Source organism: Gorilla gorilla, chromosome 1 (assembly GCF_029281585.2).
Source record: "Gorilla gorilla gorilla isolate KB3781 chromosome 1, NHGRI_mGorGor1-v2.1_pri, whole genome shotgun sequence".
NCBI lineage: Eukaryota > Metazoa > Chordata > Mammalia > Primates > Hominidae > Gorilla > Gorilla gorilla.
In genome coordinates this window covers 62514515-62535891 of record NC_073224.2, presented here as the reverse complement: position 1 = coordinate 62535891, position 21377 = coordinate 62514515, and the positions used below count along the sequence as shown (strand labels likewise).

Sequence of the window (21377 nt, the reverse complement as noted above, 5' to 3'; positions counted from 1 at the left end):
TTTTCAAGAGACTCTAGAATGATACAGCATACGAATATAGTCTATTTCACTAAGGATATTAAGATCAAACAGAAAATTCAATATGACAGTGAAGCATATGAGTTTAGTGTATAGACTTAGTGGGTCTGAAACTTAACAGTGCCACGTACTTTATTTGAGACCCTGAACAAGTTACTTAAATTTACTGTGCCTCAATTTCTACAGATATATATATATTATATTATATAACATATATTAGGATTACATATATCCTACAGTCAGACATCTTTTCTATGCTCTTATAGTATCTTGCAATTTATTATAATAACAATTAAGAAAAAATATTTTTGTTCATTATATATATTTACCTATACTTTATTGCTCTATGATTGCAGCAGTCATCCTTTTATGTTCATAGCTGTACTTCTTTGCCAAATACATAGCTATTACTTAGTGAGTATTAAGTAGTATCTTCCCATAATTAAATTATTATGTATAAATGTATATTTATATATTTGAATGCAAATTAAACTCTTTTATTGAACTAAATCCTTCCTAGACTGGTGGTCTCTAACACCACAAAAATGTAGTTCCCAGATAAATAACCTAGGCAACTGCCGAGTCAACTGGGCTAGTCAACTAAATACCTAGACCACCTAAACACCCTGGTCAACTGGAAATGCATATATTTCCAAAAGTAGATTAGAAAAAAATGAGAATAATTAATAATGAACTGAACAATACTAGAGTTCGATTTAGAGACAACAATGTGGAGAAGGAAAAGATTTTCACTACCTTGTTCTTGCTAAATATCTCTCACTTTGGAACTGTGATAACTTGGACAATCTCTCTGATTTGTAGTCCCAATCACAGTCTTAGGCTAGCTTTATTGCTACAATTAAGATAGTATGCATAAATATGATACATGAGCTATAAAATGCATCTCATTGCCAACATTCTCATCTCAGTTTTAAGCACAGGGCACAGAAACCTAAAGTGAAAACTCCACACTATATATCATATCAAAACATAACAGAGGCAAGTATTACAAAATTAAATTAATATTTTATACTATTGTATAATATACAAATAGCTACATATGTATCATATACTACCAGGATTTTCACTTGTGAATGATATATTTTCCTCATCATTATAATAATGCTTAACCAAGCAATAGATGTTCATTTCGAGGAAGCTATTATTGTAACATAGATTGTTAAGGTCAGCATAGTGACAAAACCACAAACCGCTTACAGCCACGAGTCCTTCTTCTCCCAGTAGCACTATAGTTTAAATTTATCTTTCTTTGACCTAAATTCAATAAAAGGGGGAAAAAGAATCCCTGTGTCTTTAAAATACTGTTAAACCACCACAGTTCAGTAATTTGGCTTTAGCCTTTGCAAGCTAACTGTCTGTAGTTGCAACTTTACAGATTTTATGTATTCAGTTTGAAAAAAAAAAAAAGGTTTTTTTCCCCCAAAAGCAGCTAGCTGTTAACAGAAAGAAGAGAAAAACAAGATTTATCTTATCCAGCTCCATCCAAAACAAGGTGCTATGCTTTCTGTGACTTCAATTTGACAAGTAAAGCCCTGGGCAGGCATGTAGTATCACTGCTTGTCACTATAAGGCAACAGACTGGAAAAGACATGAGATAGTGTAGAAATAAGCAAGTGTAGCAGGTAACTAATTAAGATTAGGAGTGCACGCTGGAAGATTTTCTAAATCCAAGACACCCAATCCTTCCATATCTACTGTAATACAAAACATACAGCTGGCATGCAACAAGCTCATCTTGGAAAATGTATGCTTTTTGCTTTGTAAAATTTAAAGTAAAAATGGTAGATGAAATGAAAATCTGCAAGTGAGGCAAAATCTGTGTTGCCTGCCTTTGTTGTAGAAGTTTGTCTCATTCTGAAATACATCTTGATTTATTCCAAATTAGGAGATTTAAGTATTTCAATTTCCAATTTAAAAATAATTCCTTCTCTTTGGCAGTATATAATATGTATGTGTATAAACATATATTCACCTTAACATTTAATATGTGAATACCAAAATATTACATAGAATTATGTGTAGTCTTGTTTCGCCACTGTTCATTTTTTCTCATATTTAACTCTCATGAAAATTTCCCTCATTTTTTTGAGTGTTGTTTCTATCATTTTATTTCAGTCATTTCATTCTTTATTTTCTTCTATTTTTCCTTTGCTCTACAGTCATTTGGGGCATTGTTTTCTGTATCAAGATCTTTTTACACAGACTATATTGCATGGGAAGTCGGCATGCAAGAGTAATGATATGCAAGGTGATTTTTAAAATAAAATATGACAACTGTTGAAAAAGCATGTTTCATCTATTTCTCATTGTATTTTCTCTTTTTTGATACTGTATAGAATCATTAGGATAAACCAGTTGGCAATATACTCAGAATGAAGAAAACAGTGCAATCCCTGTCTTCCAGGAAATTATAACAGGTTAGGAAAAAGTCACAAAGTGCTTCACCGCATTTTTTTTCCCTCATCTGTTATTCATCAGTATTTCCATGAACTTCCTCAGGTTACTCAGGATCCAAGATAGCATTATACTTACATCATTTATAACAATTGAAGCTCAGAACAAACAGATGTGAGGTTGAAAATGAATCACCTGAATAGCAGCAGTTAAGAATTCTTCACACTTAGCATACACAGTGACCTCCTAACGGAAAAGAGCAATTTTCAGCTGATTGATCACACTCATTTTCCTTTTTCTGAAATTATTATTCTAAAGAAATAATACTGACTGAGTTATTCTGGCCCTGTTTTTCATAATGTCTCCATTGTATTTCCATGTAGTTACCTTGAGTTTATGGAACTGTCTCTGTTGCAACTCAGAAGTCAAGGTTCAGCTATTGAATCAGGAAGTTCTGGATATTTTAGAGTTACTTGAAACTTTTTAGGTCTTATAGTTCATTTGGATGGAGCTGGAGGCTATTATCCTTAGCAAACTAATGCAAGAACAAAACCCCTCACTTATAAGTGGGAGATAAATGATGAGAACACCTGGACACAAAGAGAAGAACAACAGACACAGGGGCCTTAGGGTGGAGGGTGGGAGGAAGGCAAAGAGCAAATAAAATTAACTAATGGGTACTAGGTTTAGTAGCTGGGTGACAAAGTAATCTGTACAAGAATCCCCAGTGACATGAGTTTACCTATATAACAAACCTGCACATGTACCCCTGAACCTAAAACAAAATTTTAAAAACAAACAAAAATCATAACAATGTCAACATGTGTCCATTTTTAATGGGATTCCATTAAGCTGTGTGTATCTTGCCAATTGGCAACCTCTGAACTAGCTGGTGAGCATTTGTCAAAGTATTTTCTTAATTTCAGTTCCATTATTTTGCCAATTCAGTTTTGTAAACCAACTGGATCACAATGAAAACTGCTTAAGAAAGGTAAAAGCTGGCAGCAGATAATTTCCAAATATTACACTTAGTAAAAGAAATAAAACTAGTAGAAAATGTAAGCTAACAATTTAATGTTTTACAGTGCTTATAATCTTGTTACTTTCCTCCTTCATTACTATTTCTTGGTTTATCTAGACTTTTTTCAGGATTGTATATATTTAAACTCCCCTTGTCTGGTTGAAAGAAAAAAAAACTTAGCCTCCATCTTCATAGTTTCTGAGTAGTGCATTTTGTATATAATTGAAATACTTTTCCTTTAACTTTCATATATAAAAAACTACAGCACAATGAGGAAACAGCCTGCTGGTCTCTGCACATAAATCCTATGACCCCAAGGAGGTTATAGCTCTCTTTTGTTACTATTCCTCTAATGACATAAGCCTGAAATATCCACCTGATCACATTCCTACTAACACACATAAAACCTCCAGGTCATCAAAGTTCATGATGCTGGATATAAAGTTACCCATTTCTTTTATTTTTAGCTGACATATTAATTATACACATTTATGATGTACACAGTGGTGTCTTGATATGTATAATGTATAGTGATCCAACCAGCATAATTAGCATCTCCATTATCTCAAACATTTATCATTTCTTTGTGTTGGGAACATTCAATATCATCTTCCTTCTAGCTATCTGAAACTATACAATATATTATTGTTTACTGTAATCATATAAAAAACCCATTTTAAAAATGAGTCATTGTATGTGATTGAGTGCTATTCATTTCAACAATTCATACTCAGATGTATATTTGGATTACAACATAGTAAATATGAGAGTGTGACTGTTCAGAGATTTTGCTCTCCTTCAAGAGAATGCTTGTGATGCAAAAACAAATAATTGAAAAGAAATTGAATTTTTCATCACATCAGCAAGCTCTGAATAAGTATAGTAGATGACAGTATACACCACTTCAATATGTAATGTTTACACTAACATGACTTTTCTCCTCATGGAAGAATGTGCCTCTTCCAGCACGTTCATAAGATTTAATTCCAACATGTGCCACCATATCATGTAAAACCACACATAAAGCAAGATCATGTATTTTTATCCATTGTAATTTGTTAAGAAAATAAAAGATACAGTCAAATATAAATGTCATTGTATGAAAAACTTGAGAAATCTGAACATCGACCTTACCTGTGATCTCAGATTTCTACAGTGATTTGCTTACATATCATTTGTGTTTAATGATGCTGAATTTCTCCTACTACTTCAGGAAATCACAGAAATACATTTCCACTTCTAGGAGCATACTCTTCCACCAAAATTAACAAACAAATGAACTGGACTATTCACTCTAATCTTCTGTTAATATCTGCAGTAATTTCATGCTGCTTTAAACTAGTCTATTATACACATTTTAATAACAATCATTTCTGAAGAGAGACTGAGTCATTGGGAAAATTGGATTTGCTAAAAAGATGTCAATGACTTGGATTTCTTTAAAAGTGAGCAATTTTTCTAGGAACACAGGAAATGTGTCAAATAAATGCAATGCCTCCAGAATTTAAAAGAGTACCACAACACACTATATTTCTTTCTTAGTGATGTATAGTATCATAACTTACTCCCAGTCAGTGGACACCCAAAATGTCAGGCCTTTCTGTCTGCAGTAATTACTTCCCAGTCCCCTGCCAAACATGTGTTCTTTCAGTGGGTCTAAAGGAGTGCCTACAAACTATTGATGGTAAAGGATTGTTACGGAAGCTTTGGGGTGTCAATTTTCTTCCTGGAAACCTCGGTGGCCAGTGGCACCTTTCTCGGCTTCTTGTCCTGCATCCAGAAGAATGAGGTATGCAGACATGTGAAGGGTGAACAGGATGAAGATGAGCTTTATAGAATGTTACAACCGCTCAGAGGAGACCTGCAGTGTGTACCTACTCTCTGCAGCAGGCCCTCCATGGGCTTTTCAGTTCTCACCAGAGGAGGGTCTGGAGAGGGTGGCACCTGTCTGCTGGCATGTTGTTTCTGCAGCTCTCAGCAGAGAAGGTAGCTAGCTCCTCTCTGCTGAGAGCTGGTCATCCCAACATCTCCAGCTCTCCGCAGAGTGAGTATTCCTCTCTACAGCTGGTGTCCAATTGTCTCTCTGCCATCTTCATCTTCTGGCCATTATCTGCCCTACTCCGGCTGAGTCCAGGGCTTTTATGGACCTCAGAGGGGAGGAAGTGCCAATTGGTCCATGGGCGGCCATGGGCAGGTGGAAGAGGCACCAGGAGTCCCCACTCTGGTCCCCTGCCTGATAGCATGGCCCCCAGCCTTCAGGCCCTCCCTGGCTTGAGGTGGGGCCTTACTGGAGACCCAACCCCTTCTGCCCAGGAATCAATTTAACTCCCACTGCCAATCATGGTTCCCGGGGCTCAGCCCCAACCCCCAATCTGAGATTGGGGCAGGCTAGGAGGGAAGAGAGGCCAGGCAGCAGGAGGAGACACCCCTAAGCCTGCAAGGTAGGGGAGGAGGGCTTCCCAGGCCCCAAGGGTGCAGGCTACAGAGACACCGTGTCCTGTACCTGGGAGGGTAGATCTTGCCTGTTCCCAGTCACCTGCCAAGAGCATAGGGAGGCTCAGATCCACAAACTGTGGGCCAGCCCAGGAGGGTGGGACTCCTGCCTGCTCCCTAGAGCAAAGGGTTTGGGTCTGCAGCCACAGATTGGGCAACTGGGCGGCTGCATCAGCACCCAGGGAGCTTCCACCCCAACTCAGAAGGGGCGGGGCTCCCACCTGCTCCATGGAGTGGGTATCCCCAGCCATGACTACCTGCCACAGCTGGCATGATGGCAACAGCCACTGCCATCATTATCAGCTGATTATTGTTAATATTTTTTCTAACATGTTGTGGAATAATATTTTACACACAATAAATATGAAAAAGGAGAGTAACAAAGAATGCCAAACACATATGAAATATGGACACTGAGTTCTATCTGCATATTCAGGAACTCTGGTAATTCTACAGTTGTAACTAGAGTTTATCAGTAAAACAATTCTTCATGTTAGATGCTTATAGGCACACTCTGAACAGAATCATCATAACACTTGGTATCATCATCAGTCATTTTTATTTTATCCATTCTAGTGGGTGGGTGTGTAATGGTCTCTCATAGTGATTTGAATTTTTCATTTATATCTTGCCCTCTTTTAGGCATAGCATATGCTGTGGCAAAATAGTAGATATACAAAAATATATTAATAAAATGAGAAAGATTTTCTAATATTAAAATTACTTTTTCATAGTGCTCTAATATAACTTGTTTTCAAAATCAGCATTATCTGTTTCATTTCCATAAATGAGGGTTATTAAAATGAATCAATGCATTTGTACCATGCATAATTCATGAATGAAATCTATAAATTACAAAATATAGATTATAGGCCCAACTGTCATAATTTTCATAATTGCTATATTTTAACTTCTACAAATAATCTGATAAATATATTTTCTCAAATTTTATGACATTACTGCTTATCTCCACTGTGTTCTAGGAATTCTGAAAAATAGAATATACAATTGGCCCCTGAACAACATGGATGTTAGGGGCACTGAACCTCATGTGAAGCTGAAAATCATATCTATTAATAACATTTGACTCTCCAGAAACATAACTACTAATAGCCTTATTTATGTTATAACTTAATAACTTACTTATGTTATCCTACTGATAAGATAAACAATATTAACGCAATACTGATAACATAAACCGTATTGATTCATGTCAGCCTTACTGATAACATGAACAATATTAACACGTATTTTGTATGCTATATGGACTGTATACTGTATTCATAATGTAAAGTGATCTACAGAAAAGAAAATGTCATTAAGAAAATCATAAGGAAGGGGAAATATATTTATTCTTCATTAAGTGGAGATGGATCATCATCAAGGTGCTCATCCTTGTCTTCATGTTGAGAAGGAGGAGAATGAGGAAGGGTTGGTCTTGTTGCCTCAGGGGTGGCAGAAGTGAAGAAAATTCATGTATAAGTGGACCCATACAATTCAAACCCATGTTGTTCAACAGTCAACTGTAATTAAGATATTTCTTGCTGTTCTCTATGAGCCACATATCAATAGAGAAACTAAAAACATTTTAATTACTGAAATGTAAGACTGTGATAATGCTATAATGCAGGAATCAAATTCTGTAGGAGATTATGGAACAATCCCGTGCTATCTGATGAAATAATCTTTCTATAGTTTAGTGCCAATAGACAGGTTACTTACATTTAAATATAGTTGGAGGGAGGAAATTGAGAAAAATCAAAGTTCTACGATCTTATTCTCATACATTTTTGGCTAGAATTTCCTGTTTATGGAATGGAGAATAGAAATGTTTGGAGAGAACAGAGAATAGGCAGACAAGAGTTTGGGAATAGGATTTTGATATTGAGAAAGATTTTAAGAGGTATTATATACTAGGTACTCTGTGTGTGTGTGTGTGTGTGTGTGTGTATGTACCTGTGTGTATACATGTATACATATATACATACATATATACATATACATACATACACACATACACAGAAAGAGAGAGCGATACAGAGACAGAAAGAGAGAGAGAGAGAAAGAGCTTGGACCAATGTAGTGAATATAGAGAGAAATAAGAAAATTATTATAAAATAGCAGCAACATAATTTAATAATTTATAACCTGTTGCTTGAAGATAATATTTTAAATAATTAAACTGAGAAGAGGTATGCTGACAAGGACCATGAAGGAACACATGGCCTACGGAGACAGAGTGGAGTATAGATGTTTGGATATGCTCAGCTTGTGAAAGGCATGAGATGTCCAGTGGGAAGTTATACAAGGATATATGGAATTCAGACGGGAGGTGGATAAATGTGAGATTAGATGATAAAATATTAGTTGATGTTCTGAAAAAAAGATCATTTAGGGAAAAAAATACATGTAATATGCAAACAGAGATTTCGAGTGGAGTGCTTTGGTGCTGTTTATTTTAAGTGGCTGAGTAGGGACATGTGAGTCACTCAAGGAAACACAGAACAAATATAAAGGTTAGGTCAACTAAATGATTTAAACGGTATAGAAGCCAAGTTATTCAAGGGAATAAAAATTTAAAAAATAACATTTATTTCAGTTTTCTCTTTTTTACAGTAAGTTATGATTCAGTGATTAATATTACCAGTTTATAGAGGAGGCTAAGAAACAGAGATATTAATTATCTTTCCTAGGCTAAATGAGTAACAAAACTGGGATTTTACTAAAATCAGAAAATTAAAAAGAAAGAAGAGCTCTGGATAAAGCAAAAAAAAAATGTGTCACTGGTTTATTAGTCAGGATGAATCAAATTATGCTGAATTAAAAAATTAACCACACTATCTCAACAGCTTAATACAACAAAGATTTGTTTGGGTCTGTATATGTTTAGCACGTGTTAGGGTTGCAACTTGGAATGGTGGGCTCTGATCCACCTAGTCATTTTCATGTCTGATATAGCCTGTATCTCATGAAGTGGTAACACTGTTGGCAGAGAGAAAGATCAGTTGCAGATTTCTTTGCTGCTTTTTTTATGCATTGGTCCAGAAGTGACACATGTCACTTTCGTACACAGCCTATTGTGTAGAACCCACTTGCAAGCTCTGATTAACTGAAAAGGAGCTGGAAAATATGGGACAGCAAATGTTATATAGGAGGAGTTCCACTGCTTAACTAGATTGCAAAGTACCAATGAGGGAGTCAGGGAGCAATCAAGATGAAATGATAAGGGAGATTTACTATGTAAAGAGGAATCAAAGGAGGAAAGATTCTGAAGACACAAAAGAGGCAAAAATATATTGATGAAATTAGGACCCAAATAAGACTTAAAAACAAAAGAAATTAATGTTTTAAATGATAATATTCAGTCTCAATAAAGTATCGAGTCTAAAATTTCAGATAATAAAAACTTCCCTAGCTCATATTAGATACTCAATAGTTACTTTTCAAATAAGTTAGTGAATCATCTAATTAAGGTAAAAAGGGACTTAAAAACATATTTCCTATGTAGCACTGTATACAAAAAAAAAAAAAAAAAAATCAGAACTTCAGGTATTTTAAAGCTTACCAAGAAAAAAATAAGTCTTAAGGGAATTGTTATTTATTCTAATGTGTGTTAATCATAATTTTTAGAAATGAGTTAAAATAGCTAATGAAATAGGGATCTCTAAGACTACATGTACAATAGCATATATACTAAAGTTTAATGCTGTCTGGAGGACAAGGAATAGTTGTAATTCCTTAAAGCATTAATCAACCTTATTAGGCTTCCAGTAAAAATATGTTTTCCTACCTTAATAACTTAAAAATTATTTTTAAAAAATAACAACATCCTACCTTATCCCAGTTTTTCTTCCTAGAGGGAATTATTGCTAATAATTTTGTGTATCATTTTCTAAAAATGTATAAAATATAGCAAGATACATAGATCATACATACTTAACCAGATAATGTTATTTTTACTTAAGAAAGTAATATATACTCTTTCTTGAACCTTCTATTTGAATGTTATTTCATTTACAAAAGAAGTAAAATTATAAGCTAAAAATGATAAATAAAATATATGCTTTTCAAATATAAGTGTACTATATTAAGTCCAATTAATGTTGATTATCGAAAAGCAATCTCATTTTTCAACTGTTTTAAGTTTATCATTTAAATAACGAATGGCTCTGGTCAGTTTTTATATGACACACTATTTTTCATTAGGCATTTATTACCAAGTTATTATGTGCTCTACTAATTTATCTCACTATTTCATTGTATAATAATACTTGAAATGTTACATCACAGAAATGAATCTATGTATGTTTCTTTATTTAAATTGTAAAACTAATTTAGGTAGTAAATGATAAAATTCTTTTTTGAGGGATTTATATAATTATTAAAATATCTGTTGTTTTTATATAGGAAAAATATGTATTCATCAGTTTAAATTGTTTGTGAACCTGGATCGTCCTTCACATCTCTTGGCTAAAAGTCAATATCCAATGTATTCTTTATATATTACTCTATGATATATATCCAGTAAAATGCTATGTGGATACAAAAAGCAAAATTAGGGGATGTATGGTATATGAGTCAGTGTATCAGTGGAGAATACCAGTGACTAATAATTCACATTAAATCTAATATGTGAAGACTGTTTGCTAGACAGTAAGCATCATGATAAACTATGCTTTATTCATGTTTGTAGTCACAGTGTCTAGAATAGTGTCTAATATCTATTTGGCTTTTGAGAGTTCACTGAAAAATTGATGAAGGAATTTATCAATTAATGAGTAAATAGTGATCAATTAGTCATATAAAGTAATACTTCATGAAGAAACAGCATTGAGTTGGCATTTGGGAATTCCTATGATTTGGCACCCTAGGACTATAAATGATTTTATTTTTCATATCTGCATATATTTTTATACTTAATTATTTGTTCTAATATATTTATTTAAAAATATCAGCAGTATAAAAAGATGTATTAAATTTGAATTGAAACTATTGTTATAAGGAAAGGAAAAAATCCTCATATTGAAGTGAATTTTATCTTTATTTAATGTTTAATATTTTCCACATGATATTTCAAAGGTTTATGTTATTATTTCTATTATTAAAATTTCAAATATATACAGAAAGCTTACTGAAAATACATTCTAAGTTATAGAAGGCAATAAGGTACTAAAATACACTGTTCTAGTGCTGCAACTGAAAGCTGTTAAAACACAGACCTGTTTGCCGTAAATATCCTCATCAATTGATAAAGCAACTGCCTACATACTTCAGAAAAAATGCCCAAGAATACAGACAAATGAACAAAACTTATAATTATGTATAATTTATAGTTCGCAGTTTTAAAAATAAATGTATTAAAATATCTGTACAAATATTTATTAACAACTTACTATTTATATTCAAAGTTTCCTTATCTTGAACATTTTTAAAGAAAAACAAAACTATAATGCTTACCCTGCTCAATTTAGAGAAATAAACTTATTAGCCACAATTCAACAAAAGGAAGTCTATTCCATCATTTTTAGTTCTGGGAATATCTTTTGGGGAAGATTCTAAAATAGTCTTCAGAGAATTATCTTCAAACGTACCAAAAAACTTCTCAGTAACATTTCCTTTTAATTCTGTAAGAAGCCTTAAAATCTAGGCACTAATTTTCAGAGGAGTCCTTCTGTGACACTCTTGCTTACAGCCATTGGCCAATACCTTATATGTAAGCATTCTATAACTCTAGTTATATAGTTTCCTTTCTATATTTCAAATGGTCACTAGACCCTGATTTTTTTATATCTATATTCATCCTAATTCTTTTGTGATCATGTTTTCTTAAATATTCAACCACTTCATAAAATGCTCTACTTCTAAGTCGTAAACTGAGGATCATCACCTTTCCTCCAAGAGACCTCTTCCCTCAAAGAGACTACCCATTCACAATCTTAGCTCATAGATCCTAATGGAAGTGGGTTGAATTGTATCCCCATAAAACATATGTCCAATTGGAATCACATAATGTCACCTTTATGAAGTTAAGGTATTTGCAGTCGTAATCAAGACTGGGATCATTAAATTGAATGACTCCTGATTAGAATGAGTCCTAAATCCACTAGGAGGTATCCTCACAAGAGACAGAAAAGAACATCACATTACCTGACTTCAAAGTATACTACAAAGCTGTAGTAATCAAAACAGCAAGGTATTGGCAATAGAAACAGACACATAGACTAATGGAAAAGTATACATAGCCCAGAAATAAATTATGTTATATATGGTGAGCTGATTTTTGACACAATGGGGAAAGGACAGTTTCTTCAATAGATGATGGTGGGACAACTGGATAGCCACCTACAGAAGAATGAAATTAGATCCTCATCTCACACCATATACAAAAATTAACAGAAAATCAATTAGAGACTTAAGTGTAAGATCTAAAATTAAAAGTCCTCAAAGAGAAAGTAGAAGAAAAGCTCTATGACATTGGTCTGGGCAATTATTTTTTAGATATGAACCGAAAAGCACAGGTAACAAAGCCAAAAATAGACAAATGGATTACATTAAACTAAAAAGCTCTGAACAAAAAAGAAACAATAAACACAATGAAGAGACAAACTATGGAATGGAAGGAAATCTATTTGCAAACCCTACAACTAATAAAGTATTCATATCCAAAATATATAAGAAATTCAAACAATTCAATAGTAAGAAAACAAATAACCCAATTGAAAAATGGGCAAAGGATCTGAACAGCAATTTCTCAAAAGAAAACATGCCAAATGGCCAAAAGGTATAAGAAATAATGCTAAATATTATTAATCATTAGGTAAATGCAAATGAAAACTACAATGAGATATCACCTCACACTGGTTAGAATGGCTATTACTAAAAAGGACAAAAGATAACAAATGTTGGAAAGAATATGGAGAAAAGGGAACTATTGCACACTGTCAATGGCAATGTAAATTGAAACACTCATTATGGAAAACAGTGAGGAAATTCCTCAAAAGATTAAAAATGGTATTACCATATGATCCAGCAACTCCACTACAGGGTACAGATCAAAAGGAACTGAAATCAGTATATTGGAGAGGTATCTGGTCCCCTATGTTCACTGTAGTATTATTTATAAAATGCAGGATATATACACAAGGAAATACAACTATTTCTACCTTATAAAATGAAATTCTGTCATTTGTGACAAAATAAGTGAACCTGAAGGACATTATGTTAAATTAAGCCAGGCACAGAAGACAAATACTGCATGATGTCACTTACATGTGGATTTTAAGAAGTTGATCTCCTAGAAGTACAGTGTGGAATGGTAGTCACTAGAGGATGGGTGGGGGATTGAGGCAGTGAAGAGATATTGGTCAAGGGATTTACAATTTCAGTTAAGTAGGAGGAATAAGTACAAATGATCTATTGTACACATGGTGATTATAGTTAATAGCAATATACTGTATTCTTGAAAATTGCTGAAAGTAGATATAAAGTTTTCTCACTACAAAAAAAAATATGTCAGATAATGCGTATGATAATTAGGTCAGTTTAGCCATTCCACAGTGTATACATATTTCAAAGCCACATGTTGTACATTTTATTTATATATATATATATATATACACACACACACACACAATCATATAATTTTATGTTTTAATCTAATAAATAAATACATAAATTTTTAAGGGTGCAGAAAAAGAGGAGCCAGAGATACAGGAAAGAAGGCCAGAGATACAGGAATGAAGACGGAACCAAAATTGGAGTTTTGCTGCCACAAACAAAGGAACACCAGGAGGCACTAGATGCTGGAAGAGAAAAGAAACCATTGTCACCCTGAAGTGTGAGCCTGCTCATACTTTAATTTTAGACATCTGGTATCTAGAGCTATGAGAAGGAATTTCTGTTATTTTAAGCCATTGACTTTGAGGCCATTTCTTGTGGCAGCTATAGGAAACTAACACTCCAGGTTAGAATCAACGTGGTAGTTTCTCAGTATCCACAGGTGGTTGGTTCTAGGACCCCCACCAATACCAAAATCTGAGGATGCTCAAAACTCTATTTATATAATATGGCATAGTATTTGCATATAACCTACACACATCTTCTCATATGCTTTAAATCACCTCTAGATTATCTACAATATGTAATACTATCTAAATTGTTGTTATACCACATTGTTTTTATTCATATTATTTTTTATAGTTGTACTGTTATTTTTGTTTTGGGATATTTTTATACACCGTTGAATGTGCAGATACAAAGGGTCATCTGTATTATTCTAAAATTAAATAAAACTATATATTATTTGCCTTTTTGAATAAAGAAATCTTTGATCAGTTACATATGATAACTTGTATAATTGCAACTTTATCTTCAGTTACTGGATATAGAAATGTTAATTTATTATAGTATTTCTCAACCTTATTTTTACTACTGCCCCTCATTCCCCCATAGCCATTTCATACTTTTTAAATCACTTTTCCCAAAATATTTTAATATCACAGACATGCTGCATAGTTGTCTGTGTATGAGATGCATGCCATTTGAGTGAGACTCAATGACATGTGTGAGATTTTTTCACCAACACCTAAGAACTTGTTGAGAATGTGAGATTTATGAGGTACTCCATACTCAGAGACGTTAAGTAACTTGCTTCAAGTCAAGAAAAATGAGCAGAGAAACAGATGAATTTATTCTAGCTAACTTCAAAAGCTAAGTGTTTAACTATTATAATATACCATTGCTGCTTTTTATACATGTAACAAAATGGAAACAGATTTAGTTTTTAGGTTTTAAGTTAATAATTATAAAATTATGGCAAAATAAAAAATATGTAAATAAATAAGTATACAAATATATAAGTAATTGAGCCACTTATTATTTTAGCTCCCCAGGTACACCATTCACATAGAACTTCTTCCTAAACATTTACACATGTACTTGCAATGAATAATTTAGGATTTTTTGGACGACTTACTTGAAAAAAACTGCTTCAGAAACAGACAGTCATTGGGTACAAATGATATATGTATACCAGAAATGTATTGAAATGTTATATTTTCCTTATTGATCCAATCCCAGAGGGCATTATAATTACAAAAGTGTTTGGGGTTCATCATTGTTCACACTTCCTAAATCTGTCATTATCTCCAAATCTATCTCTTACCTGGATATTTTAGTAAAAGATAAGGGAAGTGGACCAAGAAAAGAGTAATTGAATTCAAATACCCATCGAGAGTTTTTCCCTTCAAAAAATTATGGATGATTTTTCTTTATAAACTTTTTTAAGTTTTAGGCTTACGTATTTATATATATGTATATTTTATATATAATATGTATATATTATATATACATATATGTAACATATATACACACATATAAAATGATATATTTAAATATATACATATATGTATACATACATATATAACTAAATTATATATTTAAACATATACATGATAATTGAGAATTTCAATATTATAAACTATATATATTTAAATTTATTTTATATATATAAAAATATAAATGTGTATATATATATACACACATTTATATATATATATATATTTTTTTCCCAGTAGTAAACTGGGAAAGGTATAAGGAACTGTTCCTCTCTCACAGAAAACCTTTCTTTTACTCCACTCTTTAATCACAGGTGAATCACCTGACCCCCTTTAACATTTTCCCCAATACACCATTTCATTGTTCTTCGTTCTAAGACACATTCTGATGGCCAGGATCAAATATCCAGAGTATCTGCTCTTATGCAAGCTCTATGAAGCAGTTCATATAGTGGTGCAAAAGAAAATCCAAACAAGTTCATTTTCCTTAACTTCAGTGGGTTGTTTAATACTTCCTAGTAATGGTGCCACAGATTAGATACTTATATCTATCCCTTGCTATACTTTTTTTAGTTGTAACCTTGCTTTCTACTTCATAAAGAAATCTATGAACATCCCCAAGCTTGCTCATATCAATAAATAAACCTCTGCATTTTCTCTTTACTCATTTTTTCTTCTGCAGTCTCCAAGGATGAAATGGACTATTACAGTTCAAGATTAATTTTCTCACCTAAACTTTTGATCTGATCTCCTGTCATCTTTAACCAGAAATTACACATTCAATTATTTGCTTCCACCTCTTTCCTGAGTTTTCAACATCTACTGTTTCCTTTTTCAAAAGTTATATCTATGCTCTTGTTTGAATTTGTTTTATTTAGGCTTTCAGAAGAATGCAAATACAGAACAAAACAAAAAACTCTTCACTTTGTATTCTCTTTTAGTTATCACTCTTCTTAAAACTAATGTGTGTTGAATTTCTCCATAGTTGCCCTTTTGTGCTTCAATTTTACTTGTTCTTTTTATTATGTTAGAATTATTCTGAAAAAAGGTTTTAATGATGTCTTATTTGAGTAATTCAGAAAACCTTTAAATTTAAAAGTATATATTTTATTAATCAAATCTATAACTAATACTGACTCTCCCTCCTTGCATTTATTTTACAATGCCTTTGCATATGATATACCTTTATACCATGTTCAAATTTGAATGATCTGTAAATGACTAGAGAATCGTAGATTGACAGCTATTTTCCATCAGCACTTTGAAGATATAACAGTAGTCCATTATCTCTGGCCATTATTAGTGCAGCCACAAAATCTACTGTCAGTCAAATGATTGCTTCTCTATGTAGTAATATGTCATTTCTCAGTTCTTTTTTATGATGAAAGTTTCTACTTTACATAAGAGTAGTAAAAATTTTATAATGAACACATACACCCATAACCCAGTTTTGAGAATTACAAACATCTTTCCAATATTATAAAATCTAAAATATTAATTTATATTCTTTTGTTTAGTTAGAGCCAACATATTCCAGATGTTTCTTTATTTTACAAGTAAGTAGTTCAATGCGTATTACAAATGCATGAATTTTTTGTTTCGTGTTATAATCTCAATGTCACTATCAAGCTTACCACAATAAAAAATAATATTAGGTTAACATATTTTAAGGCCTAGTTCATATTCAAATTTTTCAATTGACTAAAATGTCTGTTCAGAATTGATGCATTCAAATAGAAACAAAAACAAGGCCCATGATATGCATTTATGTGGTGTGTTTCTCAAAAGGTGTTATTCTGAACCAATCACCTTATTCTTTCCTCTTTCCGTTTCCATTCCATGTAGTTTTGGAGAATTTGAATCCCTAGTATAGGCAGTTTCTGGATATATTTGATTTCTTCCTTACAGAGTTCTTTATCTTGTAACTTTTCTTACTTGAAAAAATAAATTTGTAGTTAGATCTAGAGATAAGGCCATATTTTTGCGAGAATAATTCATAGGTGGTGCTCTGTACTCCCACTGCATCACATTAATATCCACAAATATATGTGATACATTTAAGCCATGCTAAGATTGATCAGCACATTCAGGTGTTATCAGCATGGCTCAATGACTACAAAATTTCTCATCAAATTTTACCCAATTCTTGTATCATCCATTTACAACAATTGACTAGATGTATTATTTCTTTAGATGATTAATTTTCTCTGTGTTTCTTATGCAGAAAAATATTTACAAGAGAAAGGGAGACTATAGGCTTAATTTTCCCCTTATTTATTAATTTTGAGAGGAAGAAGTTCATTCCTTAGAAACCAAAATAGATTTTAGATACTTGATATCTTTCAATAAATGTCAGTCTTTATACATTGTAATACTCAAATTGTTCCATTCTCGGTGAGCGTCCCTTCAAGTTTGCTCCTCTGTCCTTTTTGGCATGATCCCAGTGGCTTTCTGTTTTCTTATATCACAAGATTCCTTAGCTGAGTGTTAACTTTTCAGCCTGATATTAGAAATGTTCCATTTCCCCCCACCAACCTTAATAGTTTTAGGAAAAAATGGTAGTTAGAGACGACAGTCTGGATTCTTGGCATGCAAATTAGTTTTACATCAGTTTCCAGCCCTTTTCAGTAGAGATCCAAAAAAAATGTACATTTTTCTTAAAGAACTAGTAATTCAATATTTAATATTATAATGATTTACTTAGACTTTAAATAATGTTCTGTTTTTTGTTTTTGTTTTTGAGACGGAGTCTCTCTCTGTCGCCCAGGCTGGAGTGCAGTGGTGCGATCTCGGCTCACTGCAAGCTCCACCTTCCGGGAGCTTCTCCTGCCTCAGCCTCCTGAGTAGCTGGGACTACAGGCGCCCGCCACCATGCCCGGCTAATTTTTTGTATTTTCAGTAGAGACGGGGTTTCACCATGTTAGCCAGGATGGTCTCGATCTGCTGACCTCGTGATCCGCCCACCTCAGCCTCCCAAACTGCTGGGATTACAGGTGTGAGCCACCGTGCCCAGCCTGGTTTTATTTCTTATACTGAAAATCTCAGTTCTTAAAAACAGCCTACTGCCTTTTTGATTTATGCTACAATAGTGTGTGTGTGTGTGTGTGTGTGTATATATATATATATATATATATATACACACACACACAATGATTTCAAATGGCAATACTAATGATAATATCAATGTTAAAATAAATGTCTTCAATGAAGTTTAACTTTTTTTCATGGTTATTTGTACTCTGTGCTAGCGTTTACATTCAATATGCATGCCTTTTAAGATCACTTGTTATAATTAGCTTTGTTGCCAATTTGATATAGAACTAATTTGCTTTAGTTTTTATTCAAGTTTTAGACTTTTTTTCTTTTTTCCCAATGTCTTTATGAAATATGTAAAATAGTTACATTGTTTCAAAGTAAAAACTGTAAGTCAAGTTACACACAGAGAATTCTTCTTTTCTTTTTCATCTCTTTAATCCTAGCCTATTTACTCTCTACCCAGTAATAACCATTTCATTATATTTTGTTTTTCTTCTCATTGTTGCTTTCTGAAATTGAATTTTTATAAATATATGAGATATAAATATATATTTTCCCAAGCTCACCTTGATATAGTACTAAAAATACTAGAAATGCTGGAGAAACTAGATCTCCATGTCAAATAACTGTGTGATTTTGTCTTTTGAGATCTTCAGTTTCACTCCAATCTTAAGTTTTAGATTATTTGTATAAATAGCCCTTGTTGGAACAGGTTTTATCCATTTCAACTGAAAGATTTTATTATTTAAATACTACTAAGCAATTTGCATTTGTCTTTTGCATTTTCTATTGAGATTTTAGTTTAATTACCACATTTTTATTTCTAGAATTTTTATGATACTGTTTTCAAATGTGCTTTTTTTCTTTTTTAAACAATTTGTTCATTTTATCTGATTAAGTCTAATACTTCACTTATCTCTTAATATTTTGGCATATATTTCAATGACTCACTGCATTTGGGAATGAAAGCAATGGTCCTTAGATAGTGGAAGCAATGGTTCCCACACAGGGATTGGGGTGGGCATATCCAGAACCAGTGTGGCAGGCCATGCACAAAATTAGGGGGATCTTAAATAAGAAAATACATATTTGACCAAGTGCACAGATAGCTAGGAGCACTCTAAGTCCCTGGCAAATGAGGTGTCCTGAAGTTTAAGCTTTCTAGTAGTTCTGCCTCTGGTCACACTCCAATTCTTGTTTCAAGAAGACATTTCATAAAGTTCTTTAAATGCAAAGAAGTTCAGATACCTTCTTCAAATCCATTTCTCCATCTTAATCCTGGCCTTGAGTGTAAGAAAATATTTTTTCTCACTGGGCCATGTTTTATGTCCCCATGAAGTGGGTAAAAAAATGGCCTCTCAAAAGATATCCATGTGCTAATTCCTGAATTTTTTATTGTTATTATCTATGGCAGAAAAAAAAAGATTTTTTCAGATGAGATTTAGTTAAGTATCTTGAAATGGGGAGATTATTCCACATAATACAGGTAGGCTCTAAGTAAGATCACATCTATCTTTATAAGAAGGAGACAGAAGATTTTAGATACACAGAGATTACGGTGATGTGAAGACAGAGCAGAGAAGGATTTACAGATGTTGGCCTTGAAGACGAGTCATGCAGTAACAAACCAAAGGAGGCTGGTGGCCACCAGAAGCTGGAGGAGGCAAGGAACATAATTTCTCTAGAGCCTCTGGAAGGAACAAGGGGCTACTGACTCCTTGATTTTGGCCCAGTGATACTGAAGTCAGACTTCCGGCTTCCAGAACTACCAAAGAACAATATCTGTTTTAAGCCACAAAGTTCATGTTAATTTATTACAGCACAGGAAACATACACTTCATGTAACAGGAATTGTATTCAGCCTCAGGATTCATCAAATGAGAATCAAATACCAAGAGATTTCTCTATCCAGAGCCCATGACCCACATGATAATATCTCCATGCTATGATTAAAAATTTTCTACCTTCATATTATGCACAGATATACCACAGACTTCTCCTTTGAGATTAGCTGGGATTATAGGCATGTGCCACCACACCCAGCTAATTTTTGTATTAGTGGAGATGGGGTTTTACCATGTTGACCAGGCTGGTCTTGAATTGCTGACCGCAGGTGATCCACCCGCCATGGCCTCCCAAAGTGATAAGATTACAGGCATGAGCCGTCGCGCCTGGCCATTTTTGTATTTTTAGTAGAGATGGGATTTCACCATGTTGGCCAGACTGGTCTTGAGCTCCTGACCTCAGGTGATCCACGCACTTCGGCCTCCCAAAGTGCTGGGATTACAGGCTGAGACACCGCGCCCAGCCTACATATTTTTAAAGTATCCATTGTCCGAAGGACATTTGCATAGAAATGCAATTTTTTATGTTATGGATTTATCAGGCTCCGATTAAAAGGTTGACTTCTCAAGTACAGTGACTAAGAAGTGATACTAAGCTTCAAGAAAAGCTTAGGAAAAAATCCTTTTAAGCATTCAATTAAGTGCCCATCTCCTCAACAGGAGATATTTCACTTTCTGAAAAGCAATAATAAAATACTTATAATGCAATAGCCATAATATTTAAAGATCTCTTCTAATTACTGATATCTGAAAGTGGTATGAGGTAAAATTAATTCTAGTCCTTTGACACAGAAGAACAGTCTGAGGAAAGGCTTTAAAATGTAATAACTGATGGGTCCTTGACTAGAAAACAATTACCTTTCATTACAGATGCCATAATTTATTGTCCCTGCAGTTTGAAGGGAACTCTATGTAATCATTATTATGTTTAATTTTTCTCCTGGATATAAGTTTAGTATTGAACATAGGTATATAATTAGGAACTTATAATTTAGAAACAAGATGAGGGCTTCTAAAATGCAAGTTTAATAGAATCTTTTGAATATGCTGCCAAAAAGAAGCTGATAATTCAAAAACATAAATATTATATGAGTAACAATAACTACACCAACAGCCTCCAAAACATGTTGCACATATACTTTCTATTTATCAGATCCTGGGGAAATATGAGAGCATAGTTAATCCAAAGTAAATAAGCAAATACCTTCCTGCACC

General features: G+C 33.3%; 1 long non-coding RNA gene across 1 annotated transcript in view; it reads left to right on the top strand.

Annotated features, from left to right (window-relative positions):
• Positions 1-14202, top strand: part of LOC134759197 (uncharacterized) — a 41481-nt gene extending 27279 nt beyond the window's left edge. Inside the window, exon 3 of the long non-coding RNA XR_010135155.1 lies at positions 13631-14202. This is a non-coding gene — a long non-coding RNA (uncharacterized lncRNA). The remainder of the gene's footprint in view (positions 1-13630) is intronic.
• The last annotated feature ends 7175 nt before the right edge of the window (positions 14203-21377 follow it).